We start from the raw sequence: 20076 nt of genomic DNA on the forward strand, positions 1-20076 counted from the left end.
TAAAGAAGCATGTACATATTTGGATTCTGAAAACATGGATTCAAATCCTAACTTTGCCTATTGCTATCTGTGTGACCTTGAGCAAGCCTTCTTATCTCACAACATTTCCTGTTGCTACCCTTCACACTTTCTACAATCCAGTCAAACTCTCCTTTGTAACCATTTCTTATTCATGCATTCCACTTCCAATTCTGTGCCTTTGCTTTGTCCCTCATGCCTGGAAAGCATTCCTTCCTTATCTCTATCTTAGAATCATTAGTCTCCCTCACAACTCAGCACAAGCCATCATCTCTAGGACACATTTCCTAATCTCCCCAACTGCCATTGCCCTCCTCCCATCACTTGTTAACCATTCTGAATCTAGTTTATATATATATATATATATATACCTTATATATTTACATGTTGTCACCCTCCAACAAAATGTAAGATCTTCAAGGACAGGGGCTTTCTTTTGACTTGTATCTCCAGTACCTATTCATTACTTGGTACACTAATAAATGTTTGGTTGATTAATTGGTCTCTTTGTACCTCAGTTTCCTCATCTTTAAAATGAGGAAGTTTAAAGAGATTATCTCTGAGAACCATTCCAGTTTTTTTTCCACTTCATATCTGCTGTCCTGCCTGGTTTCAACTCAACAGGGCAAGATGCCCCTACCAAATCGAGCTCAAAACCCTTACCTTCTGTCTTAGAATCAATCCTATCTATTGGTTCCAGGGCAGAAGTGATAAGGGTCACATAGCTAGGAAGGCCAGATTTGAACCTAGGATCTTCTGTTCTGGGCTTGACTCTTAATCTATAGAATCACCTAGCTGCTGCTAAATTTATCACTGCTAAACTCACCACCACATTGCTAAATCAAGCCTTAATTAACACCATAGCCTTCAACTTCTTCCTCTAATTGAAGGACTGGAAGACTGAGTATCAAACTCCTCCCAATGCCTTCCTTTATAGAGGGCAGAAACTGGCCTCAGCTCATCCCACTTTATATCTGCTGTCTTGCCTGGTTTCAGTTCCAGGGAACAAGATGCTCTTGTGCTGGATATCCCCTAGTGTTCTGCCCACTACCCCATCCCCCACTGTTTTCCTTCTTTTGTGTGTTGTCTCATCTTTTATATTGTAACCTTTTGGAGGGCAGAGACTTTCTTTTTATTAATTGCATCCCCAGTTCTTAGCACAGTGCCTGGTACAAAGTAGGTGCTTAATACATGTTTATCAGAAAAGCTATGAATAAACTTCTGACATGTGATTCCACCCTCAACAATTTTAAGAAAGTTTGGTTTCAAGAGGAAGGACTCACTATAAATGCAGTATTTCCTAGAGCTTCAGAAGGCTTAGGACATTAGCTCTCTGAGTGGAGAGAACAAACTGTAGTCAGAGGACAGGGATTCAAATCCAGCTGCAGACCCATAGGCAAATTACTTACCTCCCCACCCACCCTATTTAGCTTTCCAGAAAATGAAAGGGTTTTCCCATTTAGATCTATGACCCTATGTTGTCAGTGGCCTTTGGGGAACAAAGAGTGAAAAGAACCCTCTTGAAGCATATTGATTTGGTTTGCAATACTTTAATTTACAAAAAAAAAACCCCAATAACACCCAACTTTCCTTTTTCCCCTTCTCTTCTTTCTTGGTACCTCCCTTTTCTTATCTATCTCCTTGTCATTTTTTCTCCTTTTCTCCTCTTACCTCTCTTATAGGCAAATCTAAGGTTTTTTAGTAGAGAAGGAGCTTGTGGCTTTGATGCTAGACTGGACCTCTTTCAACTTAGAAGCTGATTGGCTTTGAAAAGGTTGCTTGTGTGGAAGATCTGTCAATAGTTTTGGTTTCTTATCACCTGTTTGAGTTGACTACTTAGATGTAGGGGGTCAAAAACTTTTTGGGGGACAGATTTCCTGCTTTCTGTCCTGGACTGTCCTTGAAGTATATTCTATCCTTAATATCACTTAGGAGCTGAATTAATTGTGGCTACTACATGGTATTTATGGTTCAATAGCCTCACATAGTTGAATTTTTTTTCTGAATTGTGTCTATGATGCCAAAAAGTTGGATGAAATCTGAATAATTCAGTTAATCATCTGGATTGATTAATATATGTACTGATGTCCCAAATCCAAATATATGGGAACAAATGTATCAATGGCTAATCTTTACAGTTTTCTCAGGACAATGACTACCTATGATTCTAAAGGACCAATGATGAAAAATGCTAACCACCTTCTGATAAGAGAGATCATGGCCTAAAGATGAATGTGGGGACTTCTTTTACTTGACTATAAATATTTGCTACAAAAGTTTTGTTTTTGCATAGCTACAGAATTAAAAATGGAAGAAAAAATTGTGAATATTCCCTCCCAAGAGTGAACAGAAAGGTGAAAACATGAAAAACTTAATTTGTATGAATGTTATCTTATGTGATGTGGGGGAAATGAGGAGGGGCTCAGGCACTTGTGGATAAATTCTATTAGTTAATTAATTTTAAAAGGAAAGAAACCATAGTAAGCAAGAATGAAAGAATTTTGTCCCAAAAGTTTATTTTTTAAATTAGAGAGGAAAGGATAGAGGGATAGAAAACAGATGATGGTTGATAGAAAATTTAAATAAAAACTATTTTTAGAGCTCTATCCAGGTTATTTAGAGATATAATCCAGGTCTTTAAAGGAACACTGACAAATGAGATCGCTGATCTTTCCATGAATAGGTCTAGGCTTTTTTCATTTTCCCCTTTTCTGAGCCAGGATTCTCTGGTTTTCCTTCATTCTATCTCTAAATGTACCTCTCTGACAAGGAGGCAAGCAGAGGGGAATAATATAACAATGGAAAAGTGGCCAAAACTAAGGTAATCTTCCACTTGACTTCCTCTAGGGCCAATTGAAGCTTAAAGTACTTATCTAGACTTGTGTTCCTATTCCTTCCTACTGTCTTCATCCTTCATATATGTTTGTGTTTGTCTATGCAAAGAATTGTCTACAATATAGGGGAATTGTCCCATCTGCCCTTGATAAAATCCTCCTTCAAGATCTAGTTTTGGTGCTATCCCCTCCATGAAGACTTTCCTGGTCACTCTAGCTCAAGGTGATTATATTCTCCTCATATTTTCTTAGAACATTTTGTCTGGACCTCTTATTTGCCCTTCTCACATTCTATTTTGTATTGTACTTATTTTTTACTTATGGTACTTCCAGTAGACTGTAAGTTCCTTGAAGGCAAAAACGGAATCATTTTTCTTCTTTGAATTTCTAGCACCAAGGACAGGGCCTCTAACATAGTAAGCCATTTCTAAATAACTGAAATGAGTTTAACTGAATTATCTTTCATGCATGGGACAAATTTTAAGTTTTTAAAAGTGTGAAATATATATGATTGGAAAAAGGTGGACTGGTCCTTAGGAAACAACAGATAACAGCTGGACAGACCACATGCTACATTAATATTCCCATAAAAATGGCAAGATATCCAGGGGAAAATTCAGCAGTTCAATGAGTGAAATTCTAATGGAAGAATTATGGAAGAAAGACAGCAGTAGTCACATAGGATGATAAGGCTGACAATCTATAGCACTGGAGGGCATATTCTGATCAATAAAGTTCAATTTGGTAGAAATTTAATTTGGTACACTTTTATTAAGTGCCTATTGTGTGAAAGGTATTTAGTAAGGTTCAAATCCTGGCCTCAGATACTTCCTAGCTTTGTGATCCTGGCCAAGTCACTTAACCCCCATTGCCTAGTCCTTACTCCCTCTTCTGCCTTGGAATCAATATACAGTATTGATTCTGAGGCTGAAGTTAAGGGTTTTAGAAAAAAAAAAGCACTTCAGGGCAGGTAGGTGGTATAGTGAATAGAATTCTGTGCCTGGAGTCAAGAAGACCTAAGTTCAAATCCATTCTCATGCACGTACTAGCTGTGTGACCCTGGGCAAGTAACTTAACCCTGTTTGCCTCAGTTTCCTCATTTATAAAATAATCTGGAGAAGGAAATGGCAGACCACTACACTATTTGCCAAGACAACTGCAAATGGGGTCCCAAAGAGTCAAACGTGACTGAAATGACAGAACAACTATGTGAGAGGCCCTGCTAAGCAATGGTCTTATAAAGACAAAAAAGATAGTTTAAAAAATGTTCACTTGTCCATTTACATATAGAAGAATGGGAGTCCTCTCCCTCTCCCTCCCTCCCTCTTCCTCCCTCCCTCTCCCTCCCCCTCTCTCCCTCCACCTCCTTTCTCTCTCTCTCTCTTACAGTTGAAGTCTCACCTTTGAGGCTCCCTGCATTCATATGAACTTGGATATCTTTCAAGAACTTCTTTGGGTTCCACTAGAGCAGCTCCATTAGCTTCTCTCCATTTCCTTTCATTCATCCTCAATCCTTCCCTCTTTCCCCTCATTTTCTTTATTACTTCCAAGATTATCTTCACTCCTTGGATTTCCACAAGACCCATGTGCTCTGGTATGTTAATCTTCATAAGGTGTTGTGATTTCCAAACTTCCCTCCCTCCTGTTTGCCCCTCTTGACTTTGTACCTCCCCTCTAGGATGAAAGAGTTTCTATTTTTCCAAGTGAGAGTCTTAATGCACAAATTTAAGCTTCTTTATTCTGTTGTGATGATTGTGTTCATGAAACTCTGAGCCTGGTCTTCTTCTTTTGTTTCTTTGGGGTCTGGTGGTATAACAATAACTAACAACAATTTATGTGGATAGTGCTTCAAAGGTTGGTTTTTTTTAACTTCACCTTCCATCATAGAATCAATACTAAGTACTGATTCCAAGACAAAAGAGTGGCAAGGTCTAAATAACTTATTTAGAGTCACACAGCTAGGAAGTGTCTGAGGCTAGATCTGAACCCAGGACCTCCTATCACTAGGCCTGGTTCTCGATCCATTGAACCACCTAGCTGCCCCTAAAATCATAGCCTTTAGAACTAGAAATCACCTAGTCCAATCTTTTACTTCAGATATGAGGAAAATGAAGTTCAGAGAAACAAAGTGACTTTCCCAAGATAATATAACTAGAATTTGAACACAGGTTATCCAACTCCAAATCCAGAGATTTTTTTTTCTTGTTACCAGGGACTCAAGTATATTCTAGTCTAATACAATGTAATAAACATTTATTAAGTGCCTACTATGTATCTGGCACATAATTCTAGGGCTACAAAAAGAGACAAAAGATGATCCCTGTCCTCAAGGAGTTTACAGTCTAATAGTCTAATCCCACCTCATTTCATTGATGAGGAAACTAAAGCTCATTCCCCCCCCCCCAATGACTTGTCACTCAGTTGTTAGTAGGAGAGCTTAGTTTAGAACTTGTCCCCCAGTTCAGTGCTCTTCCTCTGATTTTATACTGCCCCATTCCTTTTTCCTCTCCTTCCTCTTTCTCTTTCCTTTTCCTTGTTCAGCAAGAGTTCTATTTCCTTTGATAGACCACAAGCTTTCTATTTCCCCTTTTCAGAGGAATTGTCCTACCCACTTCCCCTAACTGACCCTCTCTCTCCAACCACATCCATCTTCTTCCAGGATCTTGTCCTGGATCCTGCCTTTGAGCCTTAGTTTGAGGCACGACTTCCAAGATGTATTCCTTATGTTCTGTGTTAGTATCTCTGAAACCTCCCCTTTCTAGTTGCTATAGAAATCTACAAGGATAGAAGATTTGACTCCAGTTCTGCCAATAACTACTCTGTGACTAAGGGCAACTTTCTTCTCCTCCCTGGGTCTCAGTTTGCCTATTTATAAAATGTTAGAGGATCACACTCTTGATAAATGATCTTGAAGGGGCAGCTGGGTAGCTCAGTGGATTGAGAGTCAGGCCTAGAGGTGGGAGGTCCTGAGTTCAAATCTTGCCTCAAACACTTCCCAGCTGTGTGACCCTGGGCAAGTCACTTGACCCCCATTGCCTAGCCCTTACCACTCTTCTGCCTTGGAGCCAATATACAGTATTGACTCCAAGACGGAAGATATGGGTTTTTATTTAAAAAATGATCTTGAATGTCCCTTTCAACTATGACATTCTAAATTTTAAAGGTACCTCAAGCTCCAATACTCTAGATTCTAAGATAACTTCCAGCTTAGACATGTAATATTCACACCATTCAATAGCACAATAGCCTTCCTTCTGGGGGGTTCCATCTCAATACCTTAGGCCTAAAAGTTCATCCAAAAAACATTTGGAAATGCTTTTAAAAAATTTCAAGGACTCCCACAGAGATGACTGCATTATTTACATTAGCAGACATGTCCCAGTAACAGTGAATCCAAAGAATCATTTACCCTAATCATTTAATGAACCATCAGTATTCTGCATTTGCACCCATGATAAATCTAGAATTGGGATTGTCTATCTAAAGATTTCATCAAACTATCTCAATGTCTTTAAAAAGAAGATGGAGAAAGAAGAGAGAAGTCTTGAAAAGATGCATACCTCTCTCCCCCCCCTCTCCCTCTCTCTCCCTCTCTCTCTCTCTCCTCTCCCCTCTCTCCTCTCCTCCTCTCTCTCTCTCTCTCTCTCTCTCTCTCTCTCCCTCTCTCTCTCTCTCCCTCTCTCCCTCTCTCTCTCTCTCTTTCTCTCTCTCTCTCTCTCTTCCTCTCTCTCTCTCTCTCTCTCTCTCTCTCTCTCTCTCCCTCCCCTTTCTCTCTCTCTCTCTCTCTCTCTCTCTCTCTCTCTCTCTCTCTCTCTCTCTCTCATCTCTCCTCTCTCTCTCTCTCTCTCTCTCTTCTCTCTCTCTCTCTCTCTCTCTCTCTCTTCTCTCTCTCTCTCTCTCTCTCTCTCTCTCTCTCTCTCTCTCTCTCTCTCTCTCTCTCTCTCTCTCTCGTCCTGTCTCTCTCCTCCCCTCTCCTTTGGGGAGTGAATTAATTTAGGCCTTGTGGTTTTGAATGTTTTTGGCTCCTGGTTATTGAGTCATCCAGCACATCACGGTGACTTCCCCCATAGGGCTTTAGAAGCAGACAGAGAGGGGTGGATGGCTTGGACAGCTCCCCATTGGTTGGCTGGGGAGGCTGGCTTCTCGAGACAGTCTTTCGTGTCAGATTCCCCAAAGTCGGACAGCAGCAGTCTGGCAGGACGCTTCCTGAGGGCAGACTGAAGAGGGCCTTTTTTTTTTCTCCCCCTGGGTCCTGTGAGAAGACCAGGATACAAAGGATGAGCATTTTATTTATGGCTTCCTCCCCCACCCCCACCCTTCTTCCCATCTTTCAATTTATGCAGGAAATTCTGGAAAGGACCATTTTGCATCCTCCAGGTTAAATAGCTGCACAGAACTCAGTGTCTATTCCAAGATCTCAGTTTCTGGCTCCTGCTAGATATTTTTAACAGAGGGTGGAGCAAGCCTACTCAAAGGTGTGTGGACACTGCTTCCATCCTGGTCAAGAAGCTGTTGTTGTTCAGCAGGCTCTCCCTCTTCTTGAAAAGTCATTTACATACAAAGCATTTTGGAGTAAGGAGCAGATCTGGGGTCCCATGGAAGTCTCTTGGGAGCTTCCTGGGTTAGAGCCGGGGACCAACTAGTATATCTGGAAAAGGTAGCAAAGCAGGCTGGGAGTTAGAAAACTTGAATTTATATAATAGTTATGCCACTGACTGATTAGCTGCACAACCTTAGTCAGCCCCTTCCCTTTTCTGGGCCTCAGTTTACCCATCTATAAGTTGAAAGAGAAGTAGACAAAATGATCTGTAAGATTCTTCCAAGTTCCTAAAGACATTCTGGGTTCTAATATTCCTTCCAGTTTTGTAAGTTCTAAAGCCCATTTCAACTCTAGGTTCTAAGTTTCCTCCTAATTCTGACCATCTATATTTTAGGTTTGCACAGTATGGAAACATGGAACATATTGAAACCTCTGACATTTTTACCCTTCATGTGGCTAAGTAGATGCACTTTGAGTAATGGTTGGAATGGCCTGTAATGATCCTCTTGCCAAATCTCAAATCAAGGCTCTTCATAAGATAGTGGATTCCATACCAGACCGTCCCTGGCTAACAGAAATCACTGTTTTGCCAGTCCATGGCAACTGCTTTTGGGGACTTAGAGATTCCAAGGAAGGAAAGGAGAAAAGGAACAACCATTTATTAAGCACTCTGGTCCTGGGCAAAGTGATAGGGAAGGACAGAGCCTTGTTCAGGGGACAAGAGATGGTTTCCCCACCTCTGATATCACAGACAAGTAAACACTGATTAGGTAAGATTAGGCTGGGAGATTCCAGCAATTAGGATTCCAGATACTGGGGATTCTAGAGAAAAGGCAAATGTGGACAGGAGGGTGGGGGAGTACGTAGAGCAGAGACAGCTTGCCACAAGAAAGGGTTGCTCAGAAAAATAGAGCACTTATTGGACTAACACAATGTTGTATTTGATTCTACAAGGATCATGGGATTTTGAAACTAGAAAAGTTCTAGAAAAATCATCTAAGATGCCTTCAGCTTAGAGAATAAGAAAATAAGGTTTGATGAGGCTAAGAGACTTGTTTAAGGTCAAAAAGAACTAAGCAGCAGATTAGATTAGAACCCAAATCTTTTGAGTCCTACGCCCGTACTCAAAACTGTTAGGATGCTACAACCTGTCAAAAATACCCCTATTGGGGGGGGGGGGGCAGCTGGGTAGCTCAGTGGATTGGGAGCCAGGCCTAGAGACAGAAGGTCCTAGGTTAAAATCTGGCCTCAGCCACTTCCCAGTTGTGTGACCCTGGGCAAGTCACTTGACCCCCATTGCCTAGCCCTTACCACTCTTCTGCCTTGGAGCCAATATACAGTATTGACTCCAAGACGGAAGGTAAGGGTTAAAAAAATACCCCTATTGGAATCATGGTTTTGGAGTTACAGTTACAGTTAGTTACAAGTACAGTTAGGATGCCTGGTCTTCTGTAACCCTTCTTTCTACTGAAAGTGTGCGAATATAAATATATATATAGCACAATGTTTTCTAACCCTAGACACGTCAACAATAACTCCCAATAATCAATTCTGTTTGGGTTAATAAATCTATGGGGGCTAATCCATAAGAACTACCGAGTCTTCCTGGTCTGTCTTTTGAGAGTATTTCTTGGGCACAGTTATAGCTCTGAGCACTGGCCTCCTTTTTCAAACTTCATGAAACATTTGCTTTGCATATAAACTTCCACAGTCTTATTTATTTACAAGCCTCTCTCCAGCTCCAGACTTGAAAGAACAGAAGAGACTTCTAAGGTTTGGACACCTAAAAGCCACGACACAGGACTTGCAAGTTGTTTTTTTGCAAAGTCAATAATAGGTGCAGAAAGTTATCTGAGAATTCTGCAGATATTTATCCTGAAAGTCTAAAGTCCCGAATCAAAATGTGAGTGGAAGAATACTGGTGAAGTTCTATTTATCAGACTATGATTTGTCATTAGTACAAAAGGATAAAATAAAATACAGTCCATTCGGATAGGAATAAGGTCTAGATCAGTGAAAATCACTGGCCTGGAGGATTCTGGAATTCTGAAGCTCAGACTACCCTTTCAGGACAGCAGCTTCTCTGCAGTAGCCCTAGGAAGCAAACTAATACATAGTAAAGTGAAATGAATTGCCCAAGGTCATCTGAGCAGAATGGACAGGAGGTCCTGCCTCTGATGGCTCCTAACTTTACTGAAATTGCTGTGATTTCAGGAGACTGAGATTTGAATCTCTTAACCAGCAGATCCAATTAGTCAATTAAATCTTTGCTGAGTTCCGATCCTGAGTGCAGCTCTTACAGGATACAGGAGGAAGAATGGTCACTACCCACAAACTGGATGGGGAAATGCAACCAATCATGACAGAATAGGAGTGATTCTTCCTACTGCTCCCCCATATAAGGGCATTACAATGGAGGGTTGTTTTAGACGTGGCATTTTTAGCGAAGGGGAGATTTAAGGGAGAGAAAGGAACTTTGGTCACTGAAATCTTCTTGATTTTATGAAGTCTGATTCTGGAGCACTCTGGAGGAGGGTGCCTAGGATGGTGAAGGACCTCAGAACTGTGCCATCTAATTTTTTTTAAACCCTTACCTTCTCTCTTAGAATCGATACTGAGTATTAGTTTCAAGGCAGAAGAGCAATAAAGACTAGGCAATGGGGGTTAAGTGACTTGCCCAGGGTATTCTAGGAAGTATCTGAAGTCAAATTTGAACCCAGGACCTCTCATTTCTAGGTCTGGTTCTCAATCCACTAAGTCACTCAGCTTCCCCTTATATAATCTTCTGATAAAGGAAATGCCAAAGTTTGGTCCAAAAGAGAGAATTACTTCAGGGGAATATGGTAGCTCTCTTCAAGCATCAGAATTACTAGGTGGCTCAGTGTTTGAGAGCCAGGCCTAGAGACAGGAGGTCCTAGGTTCAAATTTGAGCTCAAACACTTCCCAGCTGTGTGACCCTGGGCAAGTCACTTGACCCCTATTGCCTAGCCCTTACCACTCTTCTGCCTTGGAACCAATACACAGTATTGACTCCAAGATGGAAGGTAAGGGGTTAAAAAAAAAGAATTACTGTCCTTTATATATTTTTCCAATTACATCTAATAACAATTTTTAATATTCATCTTCCCTCCTTCCCCACCTCCCTTTCTGAGCCTGTCAGCAATTTGATCCAAGTTATACATGTACCATCATTGAGTTGCTGTCCTTCAGAAGAAACCTTAGACTTGCTCTTGTGATCTTCCAAGAGCAGAACTAGCAACTATGGATGGAAGTTACAGAATAAATCTCCTTACTATTAGAACTGTGAAAATGTGCCATGGTTCAGTAGGCTGCTTTAGAAGAGAGTGAGCTCCCCAACACAAGAAGTTTTCCAGCCAAAGTCATATGGTCACTCGTTTAGGACGCTCTAGTGAGGACCTTTACTTTCCCTACGAGTTGGGCTAGAGAAGCTCTGGGGTCCCTCCCAGATCCAAGGTTCTGTGATCTGGGGTCCTTAGGCTAGTGCCTTGGTCCCAAGGTTCCACATGTTTCCTTTCTTCTCCCTTTTTCCATTCGGATATTCTTTTTCCAGTTCACCACCATTGCTCCACCTTCCTCTTCACCCTCTCTGCTCAGATCTTAATTAACTCATTCTGAACTCTCTCCCTGTCTGTTTCTCCCCAGGCTGGGTCAAGACAACCAGTGGATGAGGCTGGGGTGGGAACAGGGGTGGGGAGAGGAGCTAAATTCCTTGCTTTTCATCCAGAGTACTATAAGCCAGCCATCAAAAGGAAATTAACTTGAATTGAATTCAAAGAGAATATGAAAGGATGAAGGAGACTAGATCATATGTATGCATACACACAGAAGCTGTGGGAGGGAGAAGGAAGCTAAGGAGATGAGGGTAGGAGCCGAGGGAAGACTGAGATATGCCAAATTCCATTGAAAACTCCCAGGCAGCACAGGGCAGCGTTTGGGAAAACAGCCTTTCTACAGCTGGGCTCTCCTTTTGCAATTCTTACATTTTATTTCGCAGTAATTTATATCGACAGAGGCTTTCAAAACACTTTAGGCTTGTTTACAATGCTGTGCAGGAACATTTTGTCTCCTCTCCAATTTATCTTCCCAGAAGGCTCTTGCCCATCTCCTCCTCCCGGCTGGCCACCCTGCTGGGCTTCCCCTTGACCTTCTGAAATGGGTGACCTTTACGGGGTTTTTTTTCTGGGAGGTATTCTCATAATGAGAAAGACTTAGCCAGAGACTGACTCCCATGTCTACTCACTAGGGCAGACTGTCAGTCCCAACCCCTCTGAAAGATATTCAGGGCCTTTACAATCTAACTCCATCCTGCCTTTTCAGCTAAATTGCTTTCCCTCATATACTCTATGCCCTAGCCAAACTGTACAGATATTTCCCCAAAACCCATTCTGTATTCTCCCACCTCTACACATTTACCTAAGCTGTTTCCCATATCTGGAATGCCTTCTCTCTCTGTCTCTGTCTCTCTGTCTCTCTCTCTTTCATTCATCTTTTGAATTCCTAACAATTAAAACTCCCCAAAACTAAAATGGTGGATACCATAAAGCCCTATTTAAATGCTTCTTATATAATAGAATCTATTATACCTACCAGTGATACTTTCTTATCCTCTTATGAGACAGTAAGATCCTCAAGGGCAAAGATTATGTTCTGTATAAACTTTGTACTAGTACCCAGCATAGTGTTCTCTGCACACAGAAGGAACTTAATAAATGTTTATTGCAATTTCCTCATTGCTTCTAAGGAAGTGCTATTCTCAACATAAGAGACTAAAAGAAAATAGAGAGAAACTGAGTGAATCTGAGAGTTGGAAGAAATGTCAACAGACATTTAATTCAATCCATACCCTAAAGGATTCCCCCTATAACATATCAGACATGTGGTCATTCAGCCTCTGCTCAAAGACCCTTAATGAAGGGGAACCCACCCCTTCTGAGGCAGTCCATTCTCCTTTTTGACAATCCTAATTATTGGAAGTTTGTCCTGACTTCAAGCTTCTACTTGTCTCTTTTCTTTCTTCTCTCCTGTCCTGTCCAGTATCTCCTCTCTTCTCTCTTCTCCTCTCCTCTCCTCTCCTTTCCTCTCCTCTTCCCTTCTTTCCCCTTACCTTCCATCTTAGAATCAATACTGTGCATGGTTCCATGGTTCCAAGACAGAAAATCGGTAAGAGATAGGCAATGGGGGTTAAGGGACTCGTCCAGGGGTCACACAGCTAGGAAGTGTCTGAGGCCAAATTTGAGCCCAGGCCTTGCTCTCAGCCCACTGAGTCACTTAGCTACTCCCTATTTGTCTCTTTTCATCTTGTACCCATTATTCTCGCTTCTTCTGCCTTCTGGGGCTCAACAAACCAAGCTTAATCCCTCCTCTATGTGAAAATCTTTCAAATACTTGAAAACAGCTATCATGTCCGCCTTTCATCTTTTCTCCAGGTTAAACATGAGCAGTTTTTTTTCCAACAAATATCTTGTAATGAATACTGTATATACTTGCATAAATGACCTTCCTTTTAGACAAACATTTGACCTATTTAATGATAAAACAGAGCACTAGCTACTGTCCCCTTCCAATTCATGTATCCAGAGAATAATTTCTTTTGTCTGTAGAACATGTAAAAGCTTGGTGTCAAGCAAACAGTGAAATAAGAAGAGTATATAAGTACTCTTCTTTTTCATTTTAGCAATAAACTATTCCAACTTTTCAAACTACTCTAAGTCTTCAAAGGGACACCGTTCCCTGTTTATGATAATAATAGCTACATCATCAATGCAACTTTCCCAAGTGTTTTTCTCATACTAACCCTGTGAGGTAGATAATGATAAGCCAGACTCCTCATCAAGGAAGAGATTTTTGGAAAGAAAGAATAACCTATTGTTTCTAAAATGGGGGGAAGAGCATGCAAATAAATAATAAGCAATTGTTATCATATTTTGTGTATTTGGTGCAAAGTAAGAATTGATCTTTAGGGCACAAGGCTGTCCATTTTGAGGAGCCATCAATCTGTTTAATATGTTCTCCATCTAAAGGAGAACAAATTTCTTAAAATGACACTTTGCTAGGACTGGCCATGGGCAAGAAGTTTGAAATGGGAGGCAGCAGTGCAATGGAAGTGTTTGGAGTCATAGGACCTAGGTTCAAATTCTTGCCTCCGCTACTTGCATAGAACTTAGGCAGGTCACTTTTCCTCATCCTTAAAATGAGGGGGTTGTACTGGGTGATTTCTGAAGTCCATGTCAATTCTAAATCAAAGATCTAGGTCAAATAGGATTTGGATTCTTCCTTGTCTTTTTTCTTTCTCTCTCTCTAGATTCTTCCCTGGCTCTCCTGGATTCACTACAGTGCTCCTGCTAGGATTCTCTCCAGGACAATGTTCATTTCTTTAAGGCATTTCCCTTTTTCTTCTCAGCATCCAAAGTCATTCATCCCTTGCTCCATTTTTTCCTAGCTAGCTGTCCAATTGGAAAAGCAATTTAATCATCAAATCCCTGCAAAATATGGCCACAATTGATAAGGGTTTAACATTAACAAGACACTCCTGAAGATACCATGCCAAAGAAATTAATTGCTAAGGTGGGTAGAGGAGATTGGGTTTCAGGTCCTACTTATAGTCTGGTGGGAGTATTTGGGGGCATGCAGCCCTTAAATAATAATAATTATAAAAACAGTTTAAAGAAATTAACAATATCATAGAGTAGTTGATAGAGAGAAGTTTGGTGGAATGGTTACATCGTATGATCAATGATGATTTTTGAATAACAAGAAAAAAGATATCATCTGGGAAATATTGTTGTTTGTCCTTCCTTTTCAGAGAGAACCAATGACATTACAAGATGATTTCTTGACTTGGAGTGAACTGGTTTTAAGTGAGGCAGAGTTGCACAAAGTCTTCAGCTTCACTCTTCTAAAGTCACTAAAGTTCAGAGGCAAGATGAAAGTCAGGACAATTGGCAATGGCCCAGGTGCAATGGCTGACCTTCAAGTTCTGGATGTCTGACCAAGCTCTAGGGTCTCCATAGAGTTTGCTTCAGTGCCTTCATGGCCATTAAAACAAATTGTTTTCACCTGCCCTTTCTGGGAAGCCCACGATTTGAAGAGCTGGAAGGCTATTCATATGGTAAGGGTAAGGGATGACAAATGGACAGCTTCTCAATGGCAGGAGAAATTAAAAAAGACCTCTAGTGTGCTGGATGGATTCCTTTTAGCAAATTTGGAGGATTTATTGGATACAAGTCATCCAGGATAGACAGGCATGCATAAGTTAAAATCTGCATCATTGGAGTGCATCAAAGATTGATTTGAGTATAACTTTTATGAATCTCTTACATGTGGGCAAATCTTTTTCACCTTCATTCTGTCCTCTGATCCTCACAATAATCCTGTAAGGTAGACACCGGGCAGCTATTATTATACCATTTTAAGATGAAGGAAATCAAATTCTATTGTGTAACTTTGTCTGAGGTCTCATGGATAGAAGGTGGCAGCCTGATATCCTTACTTTCTCCCCATTGAGGACTCTTTTCATTACACTATGTAGTTATAATAGTGCTTTCTACATCAACTTCCTTCCTTCCTTCCTTCCTTCCTTCCTTCCTTCCTTCCTTCCTTCCTTCCTTCCTTCCTTCCTTCCTTCTTTCCTTCCTTCCTTCCTTCCTTCCTTCCTTCCTTCCTTCCTTCCTTCCTTCCTTCCTTCCTTCCTTCCTTCCTTCCTTCCTTCTTTCCTTCCTTCTTTCCTTCCTTCCTTCCTTCCTTCCTTCCTTCCTTCCTTCCTTCCTTCCTTCCTTCCTTCCTTCCTTCCTTCCTTCCTTCCTTCCTTCCTTCCTTCCTTCCTTCCTTCCTTCCTTCCCTCCCTCCCTCCCTTCCCTTCCATCTTAGGATCAATATTGTGTATTGCAGAGGAACAGTAAGGACTAGGCGATGGGGGTTACATGGGCTTGCCAGGATCATACAGGTAGGAAGTATCTGAGGTCAAATATGAATCAAGGGCCTCCCAACTCTAGGACTGGTTCTTAATTCACTGAGCTACCTAACTGTCCCCTCCCTCATTTTTCAAAGAGAATCTTTTTCTCCTTTTTAAACTTTCCTAGGGCAGACTCTGACCTCCTAACTCAAGCTGGGAGAGGATGAGGGTTTTTCTTTCACTCTGCCCTCTTTGCCTCACAGTCTTTTGTGGTTTATTGCTCCTGCTAAGCAAGTAGAGCCTTCAGGGGGCTGGAATCAGGAAATATGACCCAGTCTGACAGATACCCTTGAGTTTGTCCTTCATCCTCAGGTTGCCTTGACCAATCCTGAAATCCATGAATAAGAGTGTTACCAGAGAGAATTTTAATTCTGCTCCCTAGCTGCTTTTAGCACCTAGTAAGAGCAGTCTGGCTTCTTGGTGGATGCTTCTAAGGACTGACCTTGTAAAGCTTTTGAAAGATGAATAGACAGTGCCTGCCTCGAGTCAGCATGACCACTAGACTTTACATATATACAGGGATATTTCCATGTGCTATGTATCCTACAGAAAGAGCCTGAACTTTGCAAAGGCAACAGCAAGACCAGCTTTCTTTGTAGTGAAAGGAGGCATCTGCTTACACAGTGTAGGACCCATTGGTCTTTGGCCTCAAATTATTTTATGTTTTATCAGATGTCAAGATATCTGAAATTCTCTCATCAGGGTCTCTTTCATTTGGGTCCTGAAGGTGTTTTGGTCCTCTAGTGTCTACAGTTAAAATGCAGACACTCCTGGGAGAGGATCACAACTTTAGCTTTAATCAAGTCATAGGATAGTAGAAAGAACCCTTACTCAGGAGTCAGGAGACCTGGGTCCCAGTACTGACTCTACTAATAGTTAGCAGTGTGACCTTGAACAAGATGCTTCCTTTCTCTGACTCCTTCATTTAACAGATGAAGAAACTGAGACCCAGAGATCATTAACCTCCCTGAGACCATATATATGAATGTCTGGATTTGAACTCAGATTCTCTGACTCTAAATCCAGTGTTATTATCCACTTTTCTGTCTCCTTTACCACTTTTGTCCAGGGCCCATTCTGATGTGTGGGTTTTGTTTTGCAAACATCCTCCAAGAAAATGGAAAGTCTGGTGACATTTGCTCCCACTAATTCTCTTTCTCCACCCCACTCCACCTTTGGCAGGCCCAGGGTATGATGTCGGCATTCTCACTGGTTCAAGGAAGTCTATCCTAAGACAAAAGACAGGACTTTGTCTGTGAAATGGTTGGTGTTCCCAAAGCACTGCCCAATGCCAAATGGAGCCAGTTCCTGGCTTCTCTAACAGAGGGGTTTCTTTTCTTCCCCTCTGGGCACTAAGAAACCCAGAGACTTTAAGGTTTATAACAGGTCTCAAATTATTCCATTTCCCCCTCCCACACATTAACAAGTACTTTCCATTTGCTGTCCCTCTCATGGGGAAAAAGGAAAAAAAAAACCAGAGTGCCAACAGTCTTACCTTCCATAAAGAAATAGGAGAAAAGTCACATGTTAGGAACACATGTACCTCTTCATTCTCACTTGGGAGAAGTATAGACTTACTCCACCCTCAACAATCTCTTCCATTACCCTGTCCTGGCCTTCTTTGACCAAAGGCCTGGTCTGTCCTTGCATGGAAGTCTTAGAACGTTCCTTTGATAATGTCAGAGATAGCAAAATAAATCATTATCAACTATTGACACCTTAGGGGCTCCTCTATCATATTGAGGATATAGAACAAAAGAAGTTAGACTTGGTAGAGACAGAGAGAGACCATAGTCTGCTGGGGAAGGGTAGTTCCACAATAAGGATATGAAGTCATAACTGCCTTTTGGTATTTGTTTCATCATCTGAGATTTGAGGAAATGGGGATCCTTTTTCTTCCTCTCTCCCTCCAGCTCTCTATTCCTTCCTTTTTTCTTCTTTCCTTCCCTTATTTCATTTTTTTCTTACCTTCCATGAAGAAATGGTGATTCTTGTTCCTCTTCCCCCCTTCCTCTTTCTCTTCCTTCCTTGCTTCCTTCTTTCCTTCCCTTCTTTCTTCCTTCCTTTGGGAAAAGGTGATTCTTTTTATTCCTCCCTCTTCTCCCCCTCCCTCCATCCTTTCCCTCCTTTCTCTCTCCCTATTACCCCCAAAGAAATTACATTTTAAGGAGGAAAACATAAATCAGTTCCTAAATTAGGATTCCAATAAATCAGGAAATATAAATCCGTTCCTAAAAGGTAAACAGGATCGTTGAAAGATAACTTTAAATGGGAAAGCTTATATTGCTATGTATAAGGCAAAGAACAAAGCAATCCCTGCTCCTAAGGAGTTTACATCTATTAGGGAAGACAATATATTCACATATATAAGTATACAAATCCATTTCAATACATGCTGGGGATACAATTAATTAAAAAGTCTGTTCTTGCCTTTAAAGAGCTTACGATCTTTATTTATTTTACCCCCCCTCTACATATTTATAATGGAAAATCATCTACCTCCTTGCGGTTCCTCAATCATGACATTCCATCTCCCAGCTGCCTGCCTTTTCCTCATGTGTGGTATGCTTTCCTTCCTCACCTCTGCCTCCTGGCTTCCCTGCTTTCTTCTGTAGGGAGCCTTTTTTGGTCCCCTTCATTGCCACCCTGCTAGTGACTTTCCTTTGAGATGATCTTCCATCCACTTTCATTATCTTGTATGTGTAGCTTTTTGCATGCTGTCTCCCTAATTGGAATGTGAAGTTTTTAAGGACAAGGATTGTGCTTTGCCTTTTTTTGTATCCTCAGTGTTGAGCAAAGTGCTGGGCACATTGTTGGTGTTGAATACATTCTTGACTGACTGAGAAATCTACAAATGGCAAAGTCGCTTAGTGGACAGTGAGATGGACTTGGAGTTAGGCCACCTGTGTGCAAGTCCTGCCTCTGACCCATGTCGACTCTTCATTTATGATCAAGAACTTAACCATTTGATGTTTGGACAACTCGCTAAGATTTCAGTTGGCAGAGTAGTTGCCAGTTGGTATTGGGAGAAGGACTTTCCTTCCTGGGAGTTCTGACACCAATGAAATTAATGAGCCTAGAACAAAATACTCCATCTTTAATAATCTCATCCATTACCCTTCCCAGTCTGTCTTTGCATGAAGTCTAAGAAGGTTCCTATGATAATGCCAGAGAGAGCATATAAAGTCATGGTCAACCACTGACATCTTAGGGGTTACTTTATCATACTGAAGGGTGAGTTAGAGTAGGTTAAAAAAATGTACAAGGCACTGTTCTAGGTTCTAGGAATACAACGGAAAAGAGACAACCTTTGCCCTCAAGGAACTTAATATTCTACTTTGGTTCTATGACTATTGTTCATGAATTCTGTGCCTATCTGTGACCTTTCTACATCTATTAGAACGGAAAGTTTTGGAACTTTTTGTTGTTATTTCTGTTTTGGGGGTGGGGTGGAATTTACAAAGCACTGTACTTCTTCAACCATTCGTCTTGGCAAAGAACCAGCCAATTTCAGCATTGGAAGGTTCCTTAAAAACCATTTAGACCCAATCCATTTCTGAACAAGCATTCCCTCTGACTTATCTAACAAGTGGTCACCCAACTTTTGCTTGAATTCCTCCAGTCAGGCAGAAGCTAACAGAACTGGAAGTTGAGCAGGGTGACTGGAGCCTTGCCCCAGGGCACCACATTTACAGAACTTTTGCTCCTTCAAGAATATAGAAATGAGAATTCACTTCCTAGTTACCAATTGTGATGTATTAAAATATCCCAGGCAAACTCCCCTGTGACAACCTATTCTCTCCAACCTTTCTCCCCAGTAGTTGCCTCAAAATATCCTGGGGTTTTTGTACCTCTGACACCCACAGGACAGTGTATTGGGATCTCTCCCCTTCCAATTAAAAACGTTGATTTGGGTATAATGGCCATTTGCCCCAGGGGCAAAAAAATGCAAGCTACAGCTCTAAATCCCACTGTCTCTAATGGGATCCATTCCATTCTGTTTCTAATTTAGAGTTCTAATTTTACAACTGACCTGGATCAATGAGTTTTTCAAATCAAAAGGCAAGTTTTGTCCCTTGCTCTTAAAAAAAAAAAATTAAACCCCTTACCTTTGGTCTTAGAATCAATCCTGTGTATTGGTTCTAAGACAGAAGAGTGGTAAGGGCTAGGCAATGGGGGTTAAGTGATTCGCCCAGGGTCACACAGCTGGGAAGTGTCTGAAGTCAGATTTGGTCTCCTACTCTACTAATTCCTGACTCCCACTACATCCTTGATGCCTCCTGGAATTTGGTTGAAAGCTCTTTCAATTTCTGCTCATCTTTGTATTTCATTTATGCATTGAGAGTGGTTTTTAAGCTGGATGAGCATAGGTAGACTAGGTTCCTGAACTCATATGGCATCTCCCAACATCTAAGACAGATCTGTTCATCCAGTGTGGTGGGCACCCAGTCCATGGTACAGACATATTTGCAGTGACTACCCTCTAAGAATGTAGGTCAAACTTCAGTGCTCAAATGGGAGGCTTACAGCCAACTCCTTCCCTGACTCCCTTCAACATCTAGGAATGTTGCCACATCTCAGAAAAATGACTACTTCTTGAAGATTCCCTGCCCACAATCAGCTGGCAAAAGATCTGTGATGAGGAAAGTCTCCGGAAACTGAGACCTCCCTCCTTCTAACATGTCTTTAAAATTTCTTCTCATTGGGGCTTC

This window comes from Monodelphis domestica, chromosome 1 (assembly GCF_027887165.1).
Source record: "Monodelphis domestica isolate mMonDom1 chromosome 1, mMonDom1.pri, whole genome shotgun sequence".
Classification (NCBI taxonomy): Eukaryota; Metazoa; Chordata; class Mammalia; order Didelphimorphia; family Didelphidae; genus Monodelphis; species Monodelphis domestica.